Source organism: Plodia interpunctella, chromosome 3, assembly GCF_027563975.2.
Source record: "Plodia interpunctella isolate USDA-ARS_2022_Savannah chromosome 3, ilPloInte3.2, whole genome shotgun sequence".
In the NCBI taxonomy this organism is placed as follows: Eukaryota; Metazoa; Arthropoda; class Insecta; order Lepidoptera; family Pyralidae; genus Plodia; species Plodia interpunctella.
This window is the reverse complement of record NC_071296.1, coordinates 9,623,830-9,648,975: the sequence shown is the minus strand read 5'-3', so window position 1 is coordinate 9,648,975 and position 25,146 is coordinate 9,623,830. Positions and strand designations below refer to the sequence as shown.

Here is a 25,146-nt window from a genome sequence, read left to right as displayed (position 1 = left end):
ATAAAAAATAGCTTTGCGTTATGACTATGATTTAAAAAAAAATTATATACTAATTTTGTAAAAATGGGATCGTTAGACTCTAGTCTTAAAACTCACTCAGCGGAATTTCGACATTGTCAATGGAGCCAGACTTCTTTTTTGAGTTTGACGTTTGAGTGTGTGACGTGCGTGACTCACGTGAGTTTTTTGACGTTTTTCTTACAACATGCAAGTTTGCACGTCATCTCATACATATTTGTCAAAATTCCGGAGTGAGTTTAGTTCAACTCGCCGACGCACCCGCAAGTGTAGCGCTAGTGAGTTTTACAGAATGCAAATGAGCCATATCTGCACGGTAACCGACGTGAGTTTTTTGACGTCTCTTACATAATCGAAACACAGCTTTTGGCAGGACTTGCATATTTCTATTGTTTAACTATGTTGCCCTGCTGAGTAAAGCTTCTCTAACTTCTTGCGTCATTATCCTCAGTCTTTTACCTTCTTCCTTTTAATTATATACTTTTGTATCATCTCGTTCTTGGTGTTCCTCTTTTCCTGTAACCGTCATGTGGAATGCTACCAAGACGAATTTAACTTCTCCGAATAGAACTTCTCAGTCTGTACGAAAAATTCCTTAAGTCTAATATTTTTGAGACTATACGATTCTATGTTACCACAGAACAGTCAGATGCAGGACTTGCTCTAGTGTAGTAAACTGGTCTGATACGCGCTAAAGCGATAAGTACAAATAGTTTCTTGGGCCGTCTGGGTGACCTTGCAGATAAGCTACACGATTATCGTGAATCAGTAATTCTACGTGTTTATGACCTGTGTTACATGTACAAGAATTGTTTATGAACTCGAATTACTTAACATTACATGGACTAGATCGGATAGTAAAATTAGCTATTCTATTTTCAACACTAAAAGTGTGTTAGAGCAGCATTAATTTATCTAAAATAGTGCAATACTGCAGTATTATAAAAGCTTGTAGATATTTTTTACTTCTACTCCTCATCTATAGCATTCCTCATCATGACCGATAAAAATATCGTTTTGTGCGTTTTAACTACTTATGAACATACTTGACTTGATAGAACTCTGGGAGAGGCTGTCCATCAGTATTGTAGCTGTGAATATAGGTATATTTAACCATTGTTTTATGTTATATTTTACACGAAATCTTTGAACAATTTTGGAAAGTTACGAGGTGTCGTATCGTAAAATAGCTGTGGGCTTGGAATGTATGAAAGGGTTTTCATTTTCTATGACACCACACCTGCCAATTGTATGTGGATATGGATAGCCACTTTATGGCGCCTATTACATGGGATAATATCATCGTAAATGTTCACGATTGTCACGTGCTGTTCAATCGAACTATACCAACTGTAATTTAATATAATCCTATATCCATACTAATATTATAAATGCGAAAATATTCTGTGAACAACTCTCTTGCAAAATGCCTAATCCAAGAAATATTTGTTTAACGTTCTTCGATGTCAAATACCAAAAACATCCATAACATAATTAAGAATACTTAATGAACATAATAATCATCGAAAAAACATCTCAACTATTTTTTCAAACTAACCATCAGGTGTCTCAGAATTCTTGCATGAAACATTGGCCAAGATATTTTTGCTGAGACATGAACCATTAACACCGAAGGAAGTTAGTCAGTGTGCAAATATTCGTGTGCACGTGCGTGTCCAAGTTTGCATGCATTACTACGATAGTTCCGCCGTTATCGTGGTCAAGTGCCAAAGATAGCCAGCGTGAAGCGCATTCCGTGAATGCGTGTGGCGACCGGCTGGTAGGGTTTGTTTTCTTATTATACTTATATGGTCAGCAATTAGATATTATTGGCGAATCAAACGAAGTTTCTGATGACCCCTATTCTGTATAAAGCACCGTTCAATATATATTCATGCTCTGAGTGCTTAGTGTGAGTTATATAAAACATAATGTAGTATATCGAAAACGTTTTCGAATTCGATCGATTTATATGGCATTGAAACAGCGCCGCCTGGTGATAACGTAGTGAACTAAAAGTTGCGAGTGCAAGTTTTTTTGCAACCACCGAATCGAGTCACGATCGAATAAATAAACATTTTAGCAAGTAATCTCGATTGGTTTCTGCTTATTTCTGAGTGCGAGTTGCCAATTTCACAGTTCGTTTCGATCAAATCAAGCATTTTTCACAATAACGTCGTCGATGAAAGTTAACGTTCGATTGTCACTTTCAAAATGCCGGTGAAATAAGGGTGAAATCCTAGTTTATTCTCATTAGCAAGTTTTGAAGTTTTATTAATTAGAGGGTCTCGTATAAGTTACTTAAAACATAACACAGTATAGTACTTACAGAACTGTAAGTTAAATGAAAGCTTGGAAAACAACTTTATCTTCTACTATGACGTTCTCTCCTTGAGGGTAAGAGGGAGGAGATGGCGATTGGCCAGTCCGAGTTGGCAGCTGGTCCTGAACAGCAGTGACCAAACCATGTGGTACTGGCGGTGTTAGCACTAGTTCAGTTCCTGATGAAACAAATGTATTGAAAAAAAAAAACCACTAACAACCATATCAGGTCATTGCGCTATCATCCAAATTAAATAAGTGACAGACTAAATAAATGCTTCTAAAAAAATCACTAACCTTCTATTATTATATCACTTTTCAAGGATTTCAGATGTATTCCGAAAACTAACAGGTTCATTTGGAATTTCTGTAATAAAATAGTTCAAAAATGTTATTAACATGTAAATAACAATCTACTTTATAAATATTAAATGTTTTCTGAGGTTGAATTGATTACATACCTTCTGTGATTCCTTGGTCAGAATTGTTATTGTCCTAAGATAAAGTATAGATTTAAGTATTAGTACCTATTAGCAGATTCCAAAGAGTTATAAAACTTAAGTCATACCAAAACTAAATGGTAAGCCCGCTTCTGGGATGGCTAAACCAGTAGCAACCCCCATCTAAATTTAGGACTCGTTGTTCTAGATCTGTAAGTCTGGAGTACAGGGCCTGTCCACCACCTGTTCCCATTGTAGCTCGTTGTAGGCGAGCTGGTTTTTTTTTGTATTGTTTTTGTAGTCGCTCCACACCTTAAACATATACTTCCCAACTTTGAGCGGTTCCCACCCTGCATTGGTGGTGGGTTTTGTGAGACCACCACCACCAATGGTAGTGCAGTACCTGGTTTATTTTAAAAGAATATTAAGGTATATACATAGTAGGTTTTTTATGCCATATACAGCTAAATTTTTCATTTTTCTGTGCTTTTGCTATCACCACTGGCATCACTGTTAAAAATGGTCTTTAATTCTTCCCAACTTTGAGCGGTTCCCACCCTGCCCCTTGCATTGGTGGTGGGTTTTGTGAGATCACCATTGTCTAAAAATATGAAAAAATATTTATTGCTACACCTCTGCTACATTCGATTTAAGTAATATTTATGTATTCAGATAACCAAGACCTGTGTTATTAGTTATGTTAGTGAATGTATTTAACTAAGGATAAAGTCAAGTTGGCTAATGACAAAAGTATGATAAGGGTAGTAAAAGTCACCTCTCAGGTTCCAAAAATAATCTTCTGGCAACGCTAGCCACGCACAATGAAAAAAATCATAGATATAGGGGAATGACTTTACGTTAACAATGCGAAGAAATGAAATCTTGCACTTTGAGATTAACGTCTTACGTGCACTGTGGAGTAAACTCACTTCGACCGATGGGAACGCAGTGACAAATTTGAAAATTATGAAAGACAGTCGCACTAGATATACTGAAAGGAATACGATGAATCAAATCCAAAACCAAAGAAATTCTTTAGTCCTTGTATCAACCTTTTTTACAGTCACCATGCAGACGAAAATTGCCTAAATGCAAAGGTGTGGCAGACAGTGATATTAAACTTCTGCTATGCTAAAATACTATCAACATAGTTAAATGCGTATTCTATGAGATGACTAACATGGAACTTCAGCATTAGCGCAGAGTACTAAATCTACAAGTACTTACATCAGTGGTTTTTTCCTCGCCATCAGTTTTATCCTTTAGCGAGGTGGCCTTATCAGCTCTCGTGTTGCCTTCGTTTAGATAAGGCATGCATCGTGCGTGACAGCTGCCAATAAAACGACAATGTTTTGCATTAATATAGGATATATAGATTCATAGCACTGGCTCGCTAGTTCAGCATTATGTTTCTGTTTAGTGTGTAGTATTTTAAGATAACAGAAAGTCTGTCTGTCATTCACATCGGAGACTACACCTGCAAAATTCTTAAATTCATAACGTTTTCTGTGTTCAGTTTTAAACATTTCACATGTAACAATTTTATCTTAATTTCATCTTTCATTGTAAGATCATGGCGTTGCTAGAGATACTCGGTTCTACTAATTGTAAATTTATTTGTATACTGTGATTAACTGTCATAAATACGTCCATGTAATACAGACAGATTATATGAGCAAAATCCCACAACATCTCAAAATGCGCGTACACAACCAATGTCTCCTTATTCTGATTTACGGTATGGAGACATGGATGCTTGGCAAGAGCGACGAGTGTATCATGCGTGACGGACATCGTAGAACGCCACAAGGTGTATGTGTGTATGATGGCGTAAGAGATTAAGAAAGGGCTGAAACGATGTTGATAATATAAGCAAAATCTAATAATCCTATCTACTAATAGTCACCGTGGTTACTTTTTGACGAAAAATCTAAAACGCGCGACTAGCTATACCAGTGTATTCAATCTAGTCTAAATAGTTCAAAAACTAATAATCAATGTAAGAGCTTTGCTAACTAATCAGCTCGAACATACCAATCCGCCGCGACCTTTCCCTTATCTCCACATAAAACACTCCCATCTCTATCAGAACATAAACGCTATCACTCACGTATAAACATATCAATCCATCCGGAAAGTAGGCCAGTCGTCTGCAGCTCGATTCCTATCGTTCTCTCATTATTCTTTGTCAACGTTAAAAGCCAAATTAAGCTTTGGAACTAACGGGTCGCCGGTATTCGTGTGTACCGTTGTCCACTCATCGGCGTCATCTGAAACATGGCACTCGTAAATGATATAGATTATCCATGCTTAATGTCAGTTTTTTTTAAATTAGAATCTTCATTTTTCCAAAAAATACTGCTATCAAAATACATGCGTACATTTCATATCATGTGATTTCATAGCATTGACAAACATTCATTGAATCTAATTATTCTGTGTTATGATTCTTTTAGTTTTGATTTACGAAGGTGGTTGCGAATATTATTCGTCCCCACAGCATACGCAGCGCAAGATAATAAATCATAATGCTTATTCAGGGTCAAGTATGCACTTGCAGCTGGATCTATCAGTATTAGATATCCAGACTCCACAACTTGATTTATATGCAATAAACCTTTATAAAGACCTCTTGTCAATGCGCCTTTCTTTGCTCGATGTATTATTAGCATTCAGTCAAGAATATTGAAGTGATGATTACTTCGTGTTACCACAAACTCCTTGCAGACAAATCTTATTTTTTGTGCAGGGATGTAATTCAAAATTATTTATTCAATTTAGGAGATATACATCACTTATTGACGTCAAAAAATTACTTAAACTAAGTCTACTGCCGGCTTCCAAAGCGCAGGTGAAGAAGAAGCGGCGCAAGAAATATAGATATTGAAAATAGAGTTTTTAATTATTTTTTTTACAACTGGTTGCCAAATTGATCGGTAAGAGACTTGTGAAATGCCCCTTCTACCTGCCTCTCCGCTTTTTTGCCTAAATTTTGTATGCCGTGTCATTTGCACAATTTCTTTTAAAACCCAACTGATTAACATCAATTCTCATTTCTCCGATATTTTCCGAGTCTGTGCCTTGCCTATTTAATAACTTGATACTCTTATGAACCCACAATTTGCCGTCGAGTTCAATAGATCAGATATACCATTGTGTGAACATAACAGCTATTTTTAGAGTTCAATGACTCTTGTTAGATCAAATGGTGATTTATCATAGCAATATGTATAGAATGCAATATGAGGATTTTAAGAGTTACAAATGGCTGTTTTATGATCAATTCACTATCTGAGTGACAGTTGGTCACTCACTATTAATACACCGCTAAAAATTATGAGCAACTGAATACTTGATTTTTAGTTTCACGCTTGCATGAACCTCTATTATGCTAAAGCTAATCAACATGTGTAGTACTTTCTATAATGGTTCTAATCAATGAACGGCCCCGTTAATTTGTACGTATAATACAGGAACATGACACCGCTTTCGTCACGCTAGTTGGTTAATACGCTACTGCCCCAAATATTTTGATATCGTGTTTGTTCTCTGATATTTGACACATGATTCCAGTCATAAGATGCGGGTGGGGAATTCAGTTAGATAGATGTGTTTGATGCTTTCATTATCTGTATCGAAATATTACATTTTATTTCAATTAGTTTCGAATTTTCAGCTTTTATAGCGGTTGTGAGCGTTTGTGTTCGAATTTCTCTACAATAACTTTACTATTGGACATGATTTTATGGTTTCAGATGCGTTTGTTTTGTTTTTAATGCACTTCATTAGCTTGTGTTATCTTTCTTTGGGTCGTGTGTAACTTTTTTTATTAAATTATTTTCTTAAACTAGCGACCTATCCCAACTCACTCGGGTAAACCATTCGAAATTATACCTAAACCTAAAACTGCACCTAGTTCTATAGCATGACAATAATCACACTATCTATTCGTGAAAACCGTAAAAAAAATCCCTCTGGTAAATTTTGAGTTTATTCCGTTCATACAAACAAACGCGACAAAAGACTTTTTGTATATTCAACAGTATTATTCTGTGAATGACAATATACATTACATATGTTATGCTGCCGATAAATGGCAGCTGACAGAAAACTGACGAGACATCGGAGTCAAGTCACCCGATATCGGCCACTAAGCATTTTATACTTCAACGATTAAATGGAACGTCGCATGTTTGCTAATCAGTATAATAAGCCAGCAATTTTTATACAATGTCTTTAATTTGTATGAAGGTATGCTATTATTCTGATTAAAAATTAACTTTTTTAATTAAATCACGCGGGATATGAACAAAATTGGAAAAATATGTGATTGAAGTAAGGACACGAGTCATTAATTTATCGACGAACTCGTAGTTGTAGTTTAGATATATTTAGGGAATTATTATATTTTTTATAATTAAAGAATTATGCAAAAATCTCTCGAATTGGCGAAATTTGTGACGACCAATTATTAAGATTAGATAAAGATTATTACTTTGGTAATACTAGGTACTGTGGGTACCTAATTGTCTTTCAAAAGTAGACCAAGATTCTTCTAGTCTATTATAGTGCCCCATATCTAAAATGGGCACAATAGTCAGGCTCACTTTCCCTTTCGAAGCAAGACTCCCCCGCCCACGCGTCCAACTGATGTATACCCGAGGAGACAACCCTGACCATAGACACAGTGACATTGATAATATCGGACAATTTACTTGTCTCTGCTTCAAATCATTATGTAAACCACAGATATAACTATGTAATGTTCTTATATCTGTGATGTATAAGTGTGAATACCAGGGAACTCATTTGTAATTGGAATGATGACGAATAACAAATGTCAAAATAATGACATAGAAAACTAGACCTAGTTGTGTTGCGATGTTTTAAGGGTTAAATTTAAATATTACCTTAACCTTTAGTACCTAAAATTTAGTACAAAATTTGTATCGATGTTTCTGACGAACTGTTAGTATCATAGGCAAGAAAATAGATAGCTACAAATACACCTCATTTTAGAAACAGCTCATTCGTAAGCATCCCAGTTTAGTGTTATATATTGGTGAACACACAACCAGCGTGACATGAAAAAGTATTTGTTTTGTTAACATTAAGAGACTAGTAATACGGCAAACTATGGCCTGTGTGAAATTACACGAATGAATATTCTCTGTTGCATTATTTACTAAAATTGTGATACTACAACAGCAATGCCAAAATGTTATCGTAGGTAAAGTTATGGTAAGTTTTACCGCGGTGTCGTATTGAAAGTGTCCCACAAACCTTGGAAAGAAAGTTCGGAATATCAGTCTTAGTATCAGAAGTCAAAATATTGTTCTAATTTAAAATAGTTTAAATTCTATAACGTCGAATACTACACAGTGATGAAAACATCGTATGGTTGTAAATATTCGTTCGGCAAACCTAATGCTTAATTACTTTAGGATCATTGTGACAATTGGTTGGAGCATAAATAAATTGTTTACCAAAGATAATTCAATTTACTACAAAACACGTCTTTATGTCTTCTGTGGAACTCATATCTGTTGAGGTTGACTAAATCTCGGCAATTTCAATCCAGAAATAATAATCTCATTCAGCAATCATAATAATTGCATAGCAGCTTTGCATTCTCAGCCATTACGATCTTATTAAAGCCAGATGCAAGGTCTCTAGCTAGACAGTTTTAATTAAGAGTAGAATAAGAACTGCGATCGAACGATTGAGTGGCGATAACTTCGGATTAGTAGACTTTATTGGCTTTAAGGTTTGTGGTTGGAATATTATTTTTACATAAAATACAAGCTATTGCCTGCAGATCCGGTCACGGTAGCCTACGTTTGACTTCAGAACATTGACTATACTTCTTCTTTCCTTGTCAAGTCAGAATGGTTATTATATAATTTTCGGCCTACACTTTTGTACACTTCAGTATAATTAAGAGTACAAATTATGGCTATTCCTCATCAAAATTGGCCCAAGGGTTTAGCGTGACAAAGACAGTCTTTCGCATTTATAATATTATTATGATTATTTGTGAAATTTCACATACCTATATGTAAAAATATCAAATAGAGAGCATATGTCGAAAAGTGAATAAAAAAAAACATAGCTAAAACGCGCCATTGACACAAGTCGCTCAATGTGAACATGTTTCTTGAAAGCTAGAGAGATTTCAAGCAAATCCGATTAATCATAGTGAAATGAAATTCGATACTTAGTGTTGACATTTCGATTTATAGACACGTCTTTTAACATATCGATACACGTCTCATTTACAGTTATACTGACAGTTGTTGAGTTGTTACTTGTTTTAAGGTTTGTATTTGCTTGATCTCTGCTTGTAAAATTGATGTAGACTGGACAATCTGGATACCAAGATGTGGTTAGATCAATTTCAAGGCTTTGTGGTTTGCGTTATACGTTTTCGGGGCATAATTTTGAAGTAATTTTTCTTATCAACTATACTATGAGTGTTCGTTTTGTTGTACTACTGCTCTTTTTTCTTGTGTATGTAATGTATTATTTGTGCCAGTTGATTGGTAGAGATCCCTTCATGGGATAAGTCCGCGGTTGCCACCACTATTTCTGTGTTTTGAATTTATGTGTTTTCAAGCAATACAGTTATATCAAACACTGGTGCCTATGTAGAAACAAATCGGCTCTATTCACCTTTGTATTTGTCACAATGACATTTGGTTGTGTAACTAGTAACCTGACGTAAATATTGTGTTTACGCAAACAATGTGCGTGTCGGAAACGACTTAAATAAATATTAAATTTAATATCATCGCTTTCAGCGCGTGATTTAGTACATCATCCACAAGATTGATATACTAAATCACCACCAAAATATGCTATTTGTATTGATATATAATTTAATTTTAAAATTCAATTGCTTTGTTTTTGAATGAAAGGCTATAACAAATAACGCTCGTTGCGTTCATCTTAATTCTTAATATTATGTATTAATAGGGCATATACAAGAAATGCATACTAAACTGCTTTTCGACCTAAATTCTTCCATAAATGCCTCAATTATCTACGTCTATTAAAACCGAATGCCTTTACTTAAAACACAAAAATAAATACTGTGGAATGTTCTCGATGTTTAGTGGAACTTGTTTGAATGTAACGAACTCTGGATACCGACGATGGACTGTAAGCAGGGACCAGATATTGGATAGAGAAATATTTACTTAACGTAACTCGCAAGTCGATACCACAGACCAAAAAGGGTTTTTAGATCGCAAGATAAAGAGTTACTTAACTGCTGACTGCTGACTTATATTTTTGGGTTGTTTTGTTCCTCAAAAAGAAGAAACTAGTGTAGAAGATTAATCTATATCTCTTGTTAAAATCTAAATAAATAAATTATAAGATGAATTGATATGAATAGTCTACTCAAGATTGCGAGCCATTGCAGCTGGAAAACGCAAACCAGTAGAAAATTGTGTCATTGAGTAGAAAATTGTTGTTCTATATAGCACCTACAAAAGTAAATAAATATGTTTCGGGTTTTATTTGTAGGACGATACTTGTCTAACTTATAAATTTAACTGTCAAATAAATACAACTTGTAAATTACACATTACAAATGTTAAATTACACAAATACTTGAAGTGTCTAACTTTCAGAATGTCTGTGCCCGCTTGGGATATCAAATCCAATGAGGCAATTGGTACAAAAACCACTACAACTTGTTTATTTAGATGCGAACCGGCGATTACATTTGCAAATAAACAAAATAATTTGCTCTGCTCAGGGATCTGAGTAGCAACTGTGCGTAATGTTTGAAATTGCAATTTATTTATTGGATGGAATACAGTCCATTAATAATTAATTTAAATTTACTGCTGTTTTATCCGCCAGAGGACAGCACTAGCGTTTGGTGTTATGACATTGACAAGTATTCTAATCTATTTAATTATCAAATGAAAGTATTTGGTACCTGTCTCTGGAAAATTACAAGTACCTCTGTAAATTAATTGGTATGATATTTAGACTTGGCAGCGGAGTCTGAATGAACATAACAAATGCAAGACTGTGTAAGAATCTGTTGATTTATCTAACTGTTTATCTATCTCTAAATACAATATTCATTGCGTCTGCTATGCAAAACACAAGTTGCAATTAACATTGATTTTAGTTCAAAATCCATTTTGGTTTCTCGGCGTTCCTATTGATAGAGATCTGGAGAAATGGCCGCTAAAGGAACAATAGTAGCGGGGGCAGACCACCCCGCGCGGGCATCGAACCTGCGCCTGCGATCAAATGAACTATTCTGAGCGTTCTGCGCCGATTTACGGCCTATTCTCGACCGCTTGCGAACCAATGGTCTACATCAGGGTTGCCCATATATGGATTTTATCAGTTTCGTCCCAAAAAGCAATCTCATAAAAATCTTAAACAAGAGTACAGCTGAAATAAAGAAATTTATACAATATGCAAAAAACACCTATATTATAATTGGATATAATTGTTGATAATTTAACTGTTGCTTTACACTAAAAAAATGTCTGAAGTTTATGAAAGAGGTGATTCGGAAATGCTGTTCGATCAACAATAAAATCAAAATGGCCATACTCTCAAATAATCTTACACACTTTTTGAAATGACAGACATAAAATTTGTTGTCCCTTACTCAATATAGGATTCGAGGAGCCTAACATGTGTATTTTCTGCAAAGGAAATAACGGTTTGAATCCTGCACGTAAATAATGAAAACAGTTCATATAATCCAGTCTTTATTGATGACATCCTTGGCAGGGGAAGTTCGCCTGACTGCGGAAAACAAACGTACAGAAATAAAAACGTTTCAACATTTTACAATGCCATAAACGTCCCACATCAAAGCCGAATCGAGTACCGATAACAATGTCACTCAGTGTTTATTCGTATGAATCGAATAAATGACCCCTTTGTTGCCAACCGCTCAATCAAACCACATGCCAAAGAATAATCATAGCAATGTCGTACAGAAGGATACTCTCGCATTAAATTCATACGAAAACTAGACCTATTCCGTAGCACATTAAATTTCGAAGCCGGCTATGAAATGGGATTATTTCGTTTCCAGTATGAACCCACCTACGAATGATTTTTTTTTCACTTATTGGCCAGTTGCGAAATTTGATAACGAAACGGTCCGTGCTCTGCCAATGTCAACGTGCGCGGAGGATTGAGTTGATCTTACGATGGCGCTAAGATTGCATTCGATCGAGATTGTTTTGCCGTCGGATGACTGTGTAAGTGGTGTGGTTATTATTAAATACCCGTCGTGGGGTCAAGCGAGTGATCTATCGTACCTAAATTTAAGAGTGACAAACCCTTGTCGCACTTGAAGCAATGCTAGAATTTCAAGTTGTATAGGTTTTGGCATTGAGAGAAAAGATTAATGTATTTATTCCGTATTTTTATTTTATATTGTGTTGGAAAGAGTGTCGTTTTCATTTTTACTTGACTGCAAGAAAAGGGTTTTGTACATATGATTTATTGTAGAAAGTGAAGTGCTTTGACAGATTCGTCATTCTTGAGCATATGTTGGAAGTTGTTTCTCAATGATTCGGTGACTTTTTTTCTGCTTCTCGGATTTCACCCGGTTCATCAAGGGTATGTTGTATTACGTGTCCCACTGCTGAACAAAGGCCTCCACGTTTGTCTTCCAAAGGTCTCTGATATAGTGTCTTATAGAATAAATAGTACAAAATTAAAATGTAAAAAGTAGATACAAAGTGCTTACCATTAATTTTCTTTCTTTTCTCGCTATTTTGTGATATTGGTCATTTAAAAGTCCATGACCAAAGTTGGTTGAGGCTTAATTTTGGTCAATCTTATAAACATGAGTCGCGCCATAAATTTGAACATGCCAATGAAGTCATTTTGGCCAAAAATTGAGTTTACTCAAGTGAAGATCAATATGTTTTGGAGTAAGTAATGAGGTGGCTATAATTGGGTCATGGATGTAAAAAGAAACGCTGCGTCTTCGTTTACGGCTCAATAAAATTGTTGTGAGGAAAATAATGGCGTGGAAAGTGAAACGTTATAAAAAGGAATCACGGTGTTGAATATTCATTCGTATCATTGAAATAGAATAGGCATGATCTTTATGAGTAACTTAATATTAGTGATAATAAAGTTGATTCTCTCTCTCTCTCTCTCTCTCTCATCTGTCCGCTCGATTTCCTACTTCTTCTTCGCAATTTCGCATAGACTTCGGCAGTCCTAGTTATCAGAACATTGATAAAATTGGGTATTTACCACCAAATGTATCAATCAAACGCACACGCAACTCTTTTAAGCATTCGAGGAGTTTTAAAGCCGTGATTCCGAAAGTACAATCAAAATTATTTAATCTACCACTATCGTCCATTAAACAAGTGAGGCTTAAAACGCTAAAAATACATCACGTGATTAATTGACGGCCCCATAGTATTGTATTCTAACTTAATCTGGATTTTAAGTGTCAGAAAAATAAATCTAAATTTTTCTTCATCACACATTTATACTTTTCGAAAACAGTCGTTCAATTGATGCTAATTTCTCAGTACAAAGCTGGTGTTCTCGAAGCAAATACGTTAATTATCGAGACGATAACAATACAGTTGAATTCGACGGCGAGAAAAATCGACTTTCATAGGCTGTTCCCAAAATTTATTAGACCAATTTCTTTGTTCGTTTGTATGATAGCTTTTTACAATTTCTACCGAATTGATTTATTTCCATTGACAATATAATATATGAATAAAATAAATGCATTCAAATTCTTCCTCCTCATACTTGCAGTTGACTACCTATGTCTAGACTCTAGCTAGATTGATTGATGAAATCTAGTAGTTTGAATCATATCGTGTAACACTACTCCATTGTACTAAACCTCGGCGCCAGATATATTTATTATCGCCTACAAGTCGGCTGTTAGTCCAGACATGCATACTATTAACTGTTATATTAATTTGTACTTATTCTGTTTATTCGTGGGTGTTTTGTTTAATACCACCACCACCATTATGTGCAATTTTTTCTTCTTTACTTTCTTGCTTATATTTTAATTTGAAGTAACATAGTGTGTTAATTCTAATTTCCATCCTTTCCACAATTTCGTTCGCCTGTAATTTGTATTCTTTGTATCTCTATCTCTCTCTTATCTGTGCATTTTCCAATTTCTTCAGCCGTAAGTCCTAGATGGTCCAGGGTTGAATTCCTACTTTTCTTTTTGTTACTTAGTCTTCGGCGTCCTTAGTTATCGGGCTTGAGATCCTCCTTGACTGACACTCGTTGTATGACCGTTTAGAATGAAAATTACTAGAAGACGAGCTCTTGCTCGTCTAGAAAACTGTATGTTCTAGTGTGATGATTGACTTTTTATTCTGATTTCTGTATCGATGTAAAATTTTGTGGTGAAATTTTATGAATAAAACGAAGCGTTTAATCCACCATCAGGTTGACGGATTTGACATAAAAGTGGCTCTTTCAAAAATCGTTTTTTGGAAAGTGAAATTCAGCTCTTGTGCTTACGTCACCTCACCACTGGCTTAAATTTCAAGTTTTAGTAAGCATTGCGACCTCACACGTGAAAACGAAAGCTTTAAGAGGTTGTTCAGTAACACTTTTATTTTCAAGCGAAGTAGGCATCGTGTTCACATCAAGATCAATGTCGTTAAAAGCTATTGCTGTGGCTCACAACAAGGTATGGTTTGAGACCATATTGAAGTACGCGTCTACTGCCTTTAGACGGCGGTATATTCGTAAAGTTCATGCCTTTTGGAAAGTTCAAAATAATCTGATCTGTGAAAAGAAAATTACAGCGTATAGGATATTTAAGAGTATCTGACAATTTTGATTTCTCAAATATTCGTAATTCACCTGAAAATATTTTAAAAATCGAATCGACGATACTTCATTCGATGATCTTATCGTCCATTAAACTGTGGGGTCGATAGAAGATTTAGATGTATACCACGCCATGTTGCCTCTACTAATTTTAAAAATATTTACTATTCCAAAGGTCAAACCATAACAAAACCCTATTATTAAAACTATTACCAAACGTTTTACGTCGAAGCCTTCACAATAATCAGAGTGAGAGGACATTAAAAAACAGGTCAAGTCAAAACAGTTTCATTCTTGTCCTGGTGGTTCCGTGGAAGTAGAATTATCATAATAGTAAATATACTACACATATACCTACTATTGAAGCGATATTGAAGTAACTTTTATTATTCAGCCTGCCATTCCATTTCTGTTTTTGCTAATACCCGACCCGTATGTATTATACCAAATTATATACAGTGTGCCTAGTGCTAAGAATGGCGATGTGTAATAATTTGAAGCGGTGGAATTATTGCTGTTGTTTTGTATTCGAACAACGGCAATAAAGACTGGCACTTGCCAGTCGCCATAAGGTCCCTCTTGATTTGGACGGCCCCATATTATTATAATGTTCTAAATTATATCTATTGTTCATAAAGGTTATATTCACTGGGGTACCCTAAAATCTTATCGGCGTCAGATCACGTTCAAAATAAAGTATTATGAGTCCCGTACAGAATATAAATAACTTTACGACTGATATAAATCGAAATTAGTCGTTAATTTGTCTCGTAATCTAATAAAACACCATTTTGTAGCACTTTATATTCGAACTGAAGACTTCCTGATCGTATCTATATAAAAATATTGTTTTCGTGTGTTATATAGCTCTTAAAAAATAATTATTTCAAGTTATTTTTCAATGTCAAGATCGGATTTTTAGTATCGATTGTTATTACAAACTTATTATGGATTTTATTAGTCATGTAGAAATTCATCGATAGCTTACCAGGGGGAAAGTGGTTACCGTTAATGGCCCTCAAGAAATCTTTTCGCATCCTTTTGATGTACCTATGTTTTTTAATTAAACTTGGTTTGGTTTAGACGTTGTTCCACAATCTTACAATATACTTATGATATAATACTTAATTGAATTGAAATCCAATAATGTAACGGTAATGAATAGTAATTAAATAAAATACTCTTAAAGTTCACTATAAATAAAAATGGCGAATGAAAACTGACCCCAATAAGCTCATAATTTGTTCACTTTACAAGCTTTAATTACATCGATTACTTTATGGTGTGAGTTTCTTATTATTTTCATTAAAAAATAAATGGCAAATAAATTTACAAGAGTGAGTAGTTAAGTGTTATGTAAATAAAAAAAACGCATGAATGCATAATAATTTAATTTTAAAATAAAGACTTGCTATGAAAAAAAATAAAATAAGCTATTCCGATACCGGGAATCGAACCCGAGCCTCCTGGGTGAGAGCCAGGTATCCTAGCCACTAGACCATATCGGATATTGGGTGCTGCCGAAATAAACATCCAATATCTATTTCTAACGTAATAAATGTAATTAAAGAGCAGACAAAGAATGAGCTAACAATAACATATTATTTTTAGAATAACGTAACTATTTCTAGCTGTAGACGTAACAATTTTACAAGTATTCATTTAGTTTCCCCTGTCGCGTCTGTCTGTACATACACATACACTTGCAAATTTTACCCATTTCCACATCCTTATTCTTACATATTATAAAACAAAGTCCTCTACAGAGTCTGTCTGTTCGCTATAAACTCAAAAACTACTACACGGTTTTTCATGTGGTTTTCACCAATAGATAGAGTGATTCCTGAGGTTTAGGAGAATAATTTATTATGTTTTACCCGAACGAAGCCGGGACGGGCCGCTAGTGTCATATAGAGTTGAAAATTTTCAGGCCACTACAGTTCGCGTGCCAGTTCGCATTCAGCATAAAAATTATACATGTTATTATTATTATATACTAGTCTCGCCTCGGGGCTTCGCTCCCGTGAGAATTTTGGGATAAATAGACATACACACATCCCCACACACTTTCGCTATTATAATATTAGTAAAATAAAAAAGTAAATATTTAAGTAATTTATTAGAATAAGGTCGAAAGATTAAACTCCAAAAATATGACGAGACAATGTGTTATTTTTTGAAAAAAAAAAAAAAGGCTACAAATGTATGGCTTAAAACGAAATCCAGCCTGTGAAACTGTGAAACCCTCGCCTTAAAACAAAATCTTTCAATTGATTAACGGTATCAATGTCCCAGTTGCGGACCGGTCAGGTGACGTTGTAGCTCCAAGTGTTAGATAACGTATCTGTGGCTTATCAGAATGTTTGCTCTTGTTTCAGGTAAAGAGTGGTGTTGAAAATGGAACCATGACTCTGTACTTACATACAATCTCGAGCGCTTTTTTAACGCGCGACAAGGTGCGATGTGATGAGTAATTTTTAGTAGTTCATGTCGGCTACACGCTATCAAATCAACGTACATTACGTAGTTAGTTTGTCTGTGATTTTTTAATTACCGCAGACGAAAACAAGCATAAACTACTGTGACATAGTCAGAGAGGCAATGTACCATATTACTCGAACAATAGACATTACAGGAGATGACACAATCAGCGTAAAATAACTCTGTTGCAAACTACGATGCGGCTTGGATGAATTGATGCATTGTATGTTTATGACTCATTTGAGCTAAACTTAGTGTAAGATACAACATATTAGGGCAAATACCGTTTACACTTCCAACAATTGTTGTATCCTAAAGGTGGTGTGTGCTTCCGCCCTAGAATAGTACATAGTACACCATATCCTCCCCTGGATGTCGTACAAAGCGACTAAGGGACACGTAGCCTAGGCAGCTGACAGGCAACGTTAGCATTCCCAAGGAGGGTTGATTTCAGGCAGGCGGCCAGTTGTAAAAGACCGGCCCAGTCTTCAAAATTGTATGTTTCTTTTTACGGCAACCCCTGGCTTCACAGACTTATATATAATGCAACAGAGAACACACGAAGTTGAGAAAGGGAGTTGTTTATCTTCTTCGTCACCACCTGATAATAATGTCTGCAATGTATGGGTGTTGGGTGGGCTGCGCCATTAAATTAAATAAATAATGTTAATTAAATGAGCCCCTTTTATAAAGTCTCGATAAAGATAATGTTCACATTACAAGTATTAACATATTCTAACCTACATAGATCGATCGGGACGGTTTTTTTAATATAAAAACATGTCTCTATGTTAGAAAACGGTCCACTCCGGAAAAAAGTAATAAAACAATTCATTACAGGAAAAAAATCTTCCGATACCGGGAATCGAACCCGAGCCTCCTGGGTGAGAGCCAGGTATTCTGTCACTAGACCATATCGGATATATAGCAATGTAGGCGAAACTATAAGTTTTGTTTGTATATATATATTAAGTTTAAATAATAAGTTTTGTGTTGTAATTATCTTATAATTTAATTATTTCATCAAGATAAATTTATGAAATGCTCTGTGGGAATTTCGCGATAAAAAGTACCCTATATGTGTTATTCCAGATTATATTCTCCCCGTGTACCTCGTTTGATTTTGATTTTAGATTTTGCCTGAAAGAGTAATAAACATACACACACATCCTCACAAACTTTCGCATTTTTAATATTAGTAAGATTAAGTAGGACTTGGCTGACTGGAAGGAATCCCCTGGGATAAATACGTTTTTGTACGCGTCTCCTTTTGTCACTGCCTTTATTTGTATATGTGTTTTCGTTATACAATAAAGAGTTCACAAACAAACAAGTAGCTAATTAAAATTATTAGTGAGCCATCCAACATCTTTATGTACAATACCAGTCGTAAAGGTTTACGAAATATCGTATTGTATTTAAAGTGTTGTAGAATTTATTGTACCGACCCAAATTTCAATTCCAGTCGGAAATATGGACCACAATTGAAATGACATCATAGGAAATGGACATCACGCATGCGCTCAATTGTCAACGAGGGTAAATAGTGTACGTCCGCTGTTTTAGTTGTCGAAAACATAAAATAAGAAGAATACAGAACAATTTTTTTTACTGTGTTGCTATTTTTGCATTTTTTCCACAAGCTTACATTGCCGTCAAATAGATCTTGTTAAATTCAGCACGTGACTACTCAGCGCCTTACAATAAATCGTTAGGGAGTTCCCTCGCAGGTAGCTGATACTGAGTGCACCGTCATTCAAATTGTATATGTCATGAAACTGAAACGACCCGGAAAAAGACGCCTTATGTGCACATAAGGCGTACATAAGGCGTCTTTTTCCGGGTTTGATTGATTTGTATCATTATTATTTTAAGCTTTGTGTGATCTATTTTGTACTTATGTAACTTATTTGTGTATGCGATAAAGTATTGTTGTATTGTAATGTACTCTATCAGTAGGTAGGTGCTAACATTGTTGTATTGTTCTCAATCAGTAGGTATTAAGGATTTTTTGAAGAATATAATGCCAGTAAATATCCAGTTTCAACGACAGCAATAACATACAAAACCGCAAATTACTAACACTAAAATAAAAATCCCAAGAATCCGCTTTTACGTACGGTCGTGCAAGATCATTGTGGAATTCACAATAATATTGTACGTAAAATATTTGACAGAAGCCCAATATTTCTAACCGAACTCATTACGCGAATTGCCTTTCCCTGTCCTCCTTTATCACAAGGTGAGCGAAAGAGACGACATAGCCTCGTATGAGTTTTGGGAAGTTTTGTTTTGACTGTGTATTCTGTGCACCAAATAACGGATGTTCTGTTTACATTACTATGCATACTAACTATATAAACAAAACTAAAATATAGTCTACCGTAGTAGCGTATTTGTCATTTTTATAGTGTTTGTCTTCTAAATCAAGCTACTTATGATGCCAGAATAGATAAAATACCGGTAAATTATTTGCTTAGAAATTCAACAGTTGCACTAAAAACAGGTGGCCGGTCTTAAACGACAGAATCTTCAAAATTTTAAGGTTTATTATTAACACCAAACCCTGGTTTTGCAGCCACAGAGCCGGAATCTGTGCCGTGAACATTTGAAGATGAAAAAGATTTCCCTTTTTCCGATCTCCACGATAATAACTTGGAAAGTGACGCCGTAAAACACTGCTACTAGGATATTTCGGTCCCACAAAACGGTCACGGGTCCTTGAGTTTACCAAAATACTGAAACGTAACGTATTGCGTCATATGCCGAGAGATTTCAGACAATGCTTTATGACTACGCAGCCATAAAACTCACAATGAAACGGCGTCATGGAAGACATCTGTGGCAAAACCCAACTGTTCAGTTTAACATCTTGATTATATATGATTATACTATATAATGCCTGTGGCAGAATAAATATCTTTCTTCATACAGATTTACTTGTATGATGATGTCACCACTATGACAACCTATTGTCAACCTATTCAAATCAAAAACTCAAAGCGTCGCGTGCGCTACAAACTTCGTAGCAGCGGCATTTTCCTATTGTTGCTTATTATATAAAAATGGTTAAAGTCCTGATTGATTTTTTTAGGTATGACAATAGAAAAAATAACAAATTTCATTTTTACGTAATTTTTGCTTTTAGTATTAGCTTATATATGTACTATACTAACATTTATACCACGGTATAAAGAAAATAACATCGCCCGTGGTCTGACACGGACTTGATCACACCATATTTAGCTATATATATATATTTATTTGACAACTTCCTCTCCTTAGCTCTAATTGTCCAAGCCTATTATCCAAACACGATTAGAATCTTGCGACTCGCAAAAATGCAAATTCGCACAAGCCGTCTTCAACTTCCCACTATATCGCTATTCTGAGTAATGTTTTAATTTTTCAACGTCCCCGATTCCGCAACACCTGACAGCAGTCGAAGAATGTCGCTCAACCGTGACAGACAGACATAAACGCCCTCACATACATATTTACAGCACTAGATAAACAAACTGTTACAACACCCGAATTAATTATAACAAAATAGTCGTAAGTTTTGAAGCTGTGATCGCGAGAGGATATGATATTAATCTACGTACAGAAATTAAATTAACCTAATAGAAAATTAATTAAATTTTAAAGAATATTAATCAAAAACGTTTTGTATACAAGTTAATCGAAGACATTAATCGAAATAATGACAGCGAGAGATTATGCCGTGTATTATGTGCTCATGTTTATGACATAAGTTTGCTTATAATAATGATTTTCCATTGTAAATGTAAAATTACCAACCTATATGGATAACAACACTATGTATTAGTTGCTATAATATCCCTTATAAAATTACCGATCCATATGATATTTTAGTGTCCATATTGTATTATTTACTCAGGGTCAGGATTTAAATATATAGGATTCCTGCAGGGCTACAATACACGTCTTTAAAACTATAAAACAAAAAAAAAACTTCAAAATCTGTGAAAGAGGAACAACGAAAATCCATATAAAGATTTCTACTGTATTTTACATTCAAGTAGGATAATGTTGGTAACATTGCACTTCTTACATAAGATTTTTTCTGAATTTTGTTGTCAGTTTCAAAAAGACTCATCGCTTTTAATTTTAACTGCCATTTGTCAAGAAATAGTGAAATGTGTGCCAAATTCCTAATCTTTTGTAGTACTGGTGATTCATTGGAAGTATCGTCAGACATTTACCGGGCATATTTTTGTTTTACCTTGTGGTTTCCGATTAAAGAATTGTATCAGACATGCTAGTAGTTTATAGCTTTGATAAATATTATCTAATTTTGAATATGACGTGAAAAAGTGCCTGTGAAGGTGTAATTTCTCCATAAATTATTTAACTTACATTCTCTGATTGTAACATTAGACTGCGGAGTAGAACCCTGACCTTAGACTGCCTTCGATCGATCTAGTGTTGACAATTCCTGATACAGCTGTAAACTAATATAGAATACGTAGTATATCTATATATTCTAATTGCAATCATTTTATGGTAAGGCTGTGCTACGGTCAGCTTAGTGCCGTCTACTCCTTAGGAATGCAGTCTTAACTCTCAATAAACTGCGGTACATTGGAACTCCAAGAACATGTACAAAAATATGGATTTACCCAACATCAAAAACTCTTATTAGGATCCACAGTCGAGACCACATGTGTATCGATATACACCTGTTCGAGACGAATGAATGTGTGGCACGCATCTCATCACGCAAAGAAGAAGAATCGAAGGACAGTGGCCAAGCAAAGCGAAAGATGATCTCCAATGCTCGATGACCGATTGCGCAATTCCGTGGAAACATTCGACCCTGGCCATGTCGCCCACCTGGACAGGTGTTCTCTCTAATCGCTCGGGTATTATGACACGTTCGGCACCCGTGGGCGTGGTCATATAAATAACGCCATCCTCATTAGCGAATTCAAGAGCGCGATCACTCTAGAAGACGAATGTTCGAGCGTGAGCACAATGACTGAGATCTGTGATTTATGAAAATTGAGGAGAATTAAAATTGAACGTATTATCAAAATCAAAATCAAATCATTTATTCAGAAATTAGGCCTTCACAGGCACTTTTTCACGTCATATTCTAAATTAAATGATGTTTACCAAAGCTACAAACTACTAGCATTTCGGAACGACCACTGCTGAGAAGAAATGCCGAAAGAAACTCATTCAAACAGTGTTGGTCCCTATTATGCCAGAAGGGCTTACCATTTTTTAAATATAAATTTATGTATAATTTTTTATCAGTAATATAACATGTAAGTACACAATAGAGTACATGGTCAAAAGGTATACTGAAACATATTATGATTGTGATCAAGTGCTGATGAAAGGAAAATATATATACTTATATATATATGTATAATTAACCAAACAAAAAAAACTTATCAATGGGCGTGTGGAGAAATGAGGTTGAGCTTTCAAATAGTCTAAGGGGATTATGTAAAGTCATGTTGCTGGATTCAGTAGTGTATTTAGTGAAAACTTTCTGTCATTCGGGGCTATTTGGGAAAATCCACTCTTGGCATCTTCTTCCTGTGCCAAATTTAATTGTATCAGCTGGTTTATAGTTTCTCTATCAATGTTAAAATAATAAGAAAATGCAGGGTTTCAGTACAAATCCGCCGCATCCCAATAAAACACAGTAAGAATTTGTTTCCGGCGCGACCTGATGCAGTCATTAGCTTTGGCGTGCCAAAACGTCGTCGTGCAAAATTCTACGACCCCTGTCTGTATGAATTTATAAATAATCCCGGTTCGCCAGTGGCGGCGGCGGTGCGGCAGACCGCGGACGGCGCGGGCGCGCGATCCGCAATGTGCGCCGCTCTCGTTCCAACCGACTCTCGCACATCCGCACTTCCAGAAATCGCACGCACAATTTCAAAATCGCGAACCAAACTCTACTAATCCGACGCGAGTGTTGTGGTCTATCTTGGTGAAAATGTGTTCTGAACGTTCAGGAATTTGCAGTGTATTAAAGTGTGTAAGAGTAACATGTTAAAGATCTTTGAGATATTCGATTGGCGTGGGCTTTCCTGTTTTGTCAGTGTCTTTGTCCGATTTAACAAGTCACTCAGATTTTTGCTCTGGCGTCTCTCTTATTAAGAGCAGACATGTCACTTCCAATTTACTGAAGAATAAATCGTCATTTGCACAGACGTCTGGGTCACTCGCAATTTTTTTGCTCTTGTTGCAAGTTCCATTGAAGATCTCTCAATGACGGTATCTTTAGTTTATTACAAGTGGAATTGAATAGGAATACATTGTTAAAGTTATTTTTGTCCGACTTTTAGTTCCTTATAAAAAGACTATAATTCTAAGTCTACAAATACACCGAGACGACAAAGTATGTCAGTAACGCAGACATAGAGAAGGTTCAAATTGGATGCTATCGAAGTCAGTCAGTAGTACTATAATGAGAGCTCTATGTTTGAGAATATTTTCTTAGAAATTGCGTGATTGAATGGCTTAAATTTTGTTTGAGAGTTTTCGGTTTCGCCACGGATTTCATTTGTGTCTAATTTTAACGGGTATCCTCGTCGACGTCTCATTAGTGTCTTCGTTTAAATATTAATTGTTTTCAATCTATTCACGAATCATGTATTGAATAGTTTTTGCTACAGAACATTGCGATCTTGATATATCTTCCGAATTATTTGCGTAGTGGAGCATACATATGAATTAGCATTATTTAGATAGGTGAAGTGTTAAGAGCATTGGCAAATGTTATTCCACGTATAAATAAACATCCGCGGCCTACCTTAACACGTGGGTTTAATTGACGTGGAATTCCAAACAATCCCTTTCCTTGTTTGGCGCACACAACAATGTCGATTGAAACATGTGTCTGCTTTAAATTTGGAAAACTTTATATTTAGAAATAAGAATTCAATTCAAAATAAACTTCACTGCTGTCAGTTCTTTAATTGTAAGAAAAACCAAGGCATTTGATATACCGTGCCGCACCTGATTGCTTCTATGACAGTAAATTATTATGAAGAACTTTAAAAATGATTTCTTTTGTCCAACTTGATGAATAGCGTAGCTGCGAACTGTGAAATGATCACATGAATATGCATAAGTAAATACTATTCTGAAATATCTCAAACAATGAACTGTTCTTCTCTATTAATGATGATTTTTAATGATACTTCTTTCTGTTGACAAATGAGTTTAGGAAATGCTAGTTAAATGTTAATTTTTATGACATGTTAAGGGATCTGTGCCAACAGCGAATGGAAATTAATAATTTGCTGAGTTTAATGTTATATAATGTTTTGATCTTCTAAAGAAAAAAAATATATCGTTAATACAATATGCATCCAATTTCTATTCTCGACTCCTACGTTGTTTCAATTGAAGCTTAAAACGTGGGCAAAGTCAAACAAAATATAGTTTATGCCTTCGTTTACTCTTGTATTTTTAAAGTTTTTTGCTCTTCTTATTATGTAAGTTTTTATGTGTTGTCCGAAATCGCACTATTAGATTTTGTATTCAAAACGTGTCTATTTGGCTTGATTGATTCCATCGTAGTCGTGTTATAATCTTATTTCCATGTTGACATGGCATTTAGTATTTTGAGTACTTCCTATGTTATTTAGAATGCACATAACCAACCCAGAAATATCATCCAAATTCGCACTCTAGTAGTGTTTTCTTTATCTTTATATTCTATACATGTTAACCACCCGATTAAAAATGTACTGTAACATTCAAAACAAAGTCTACGATATCTTCGAATATATCTTCCATCTTCACGAGTGCAGCAGCTCTACTCAAGTATAGAAGTAATTGCTAACAGATAGTTACGCAAATCTGATTGATGATAACATTCATCAGTGCCGTTACTTCAATTTAGCCACCGCACTGTCCATCTCGGCCATTCACCTCTAACTTATAGACATTTTTGTCTTATTTTTTTTTGCTGGCGCTACGCCCTATCTTATTGATCGCTGTTCAATCTGATGGGTGATGTCTTTGTTCAGTGTATGGAACTAATTTTCTTGGGATATATTTT

The 25,146-nt window shown here is 35.2% G+C and overlaps 1 protein-coding gene and 2 non-coding genes across 12 annotated transcripts in view; 1 reads left to right on the top strand and 2 right to left on the bottom strand.

Moving 5' to 3' along the window:
- Window positions 1-25,146, top strand: part of RhoGAP19D (Rho GTPase activating protein at 19D) — a 345,466-nt gene that overhangs the window by 15,407 nt on the left and 304,913 nt on the right. For 6 of the 10 annotated variants that reach the window (XM_053769444.2, XM_053769447.2, XM_053769452.2 and 3 more), the window contains exon 1: window positions 22,900-23,108. The exons of 1 other annotated variant lie outside the window; for it this stretch is intronic. The gene's annotated coding sequence lies outside the window, so the exon portion shown is untranslated. Of the gene's footprint in view, window positions 1-22,898; window positions 23,109-25,146 lie in introns of those variants that run through there. 3 more of the 10 variants (XM_053769450.2, XM_053769449.2, XM_053769454.2) reach the window with 2 other exon arrangements.
- TRNAE-CUC (transfer RNA glutamic acid (anticodon CUC)) lies at window positions 16,049-16,120 on the bottom strand. Its single transcript has one exon. It is a non-coding gene; the product is annotated as a tRNA-Glu (tRNA).
- TRNAE-CUC (transfer RNA glutamic acid (anticodon CUC)) lies at window positions 17,944-18,014 on the bottom strand. The gene has a single exon. It is a non-coding gene; the product is annotated as a tRNA-Glu (tRNA).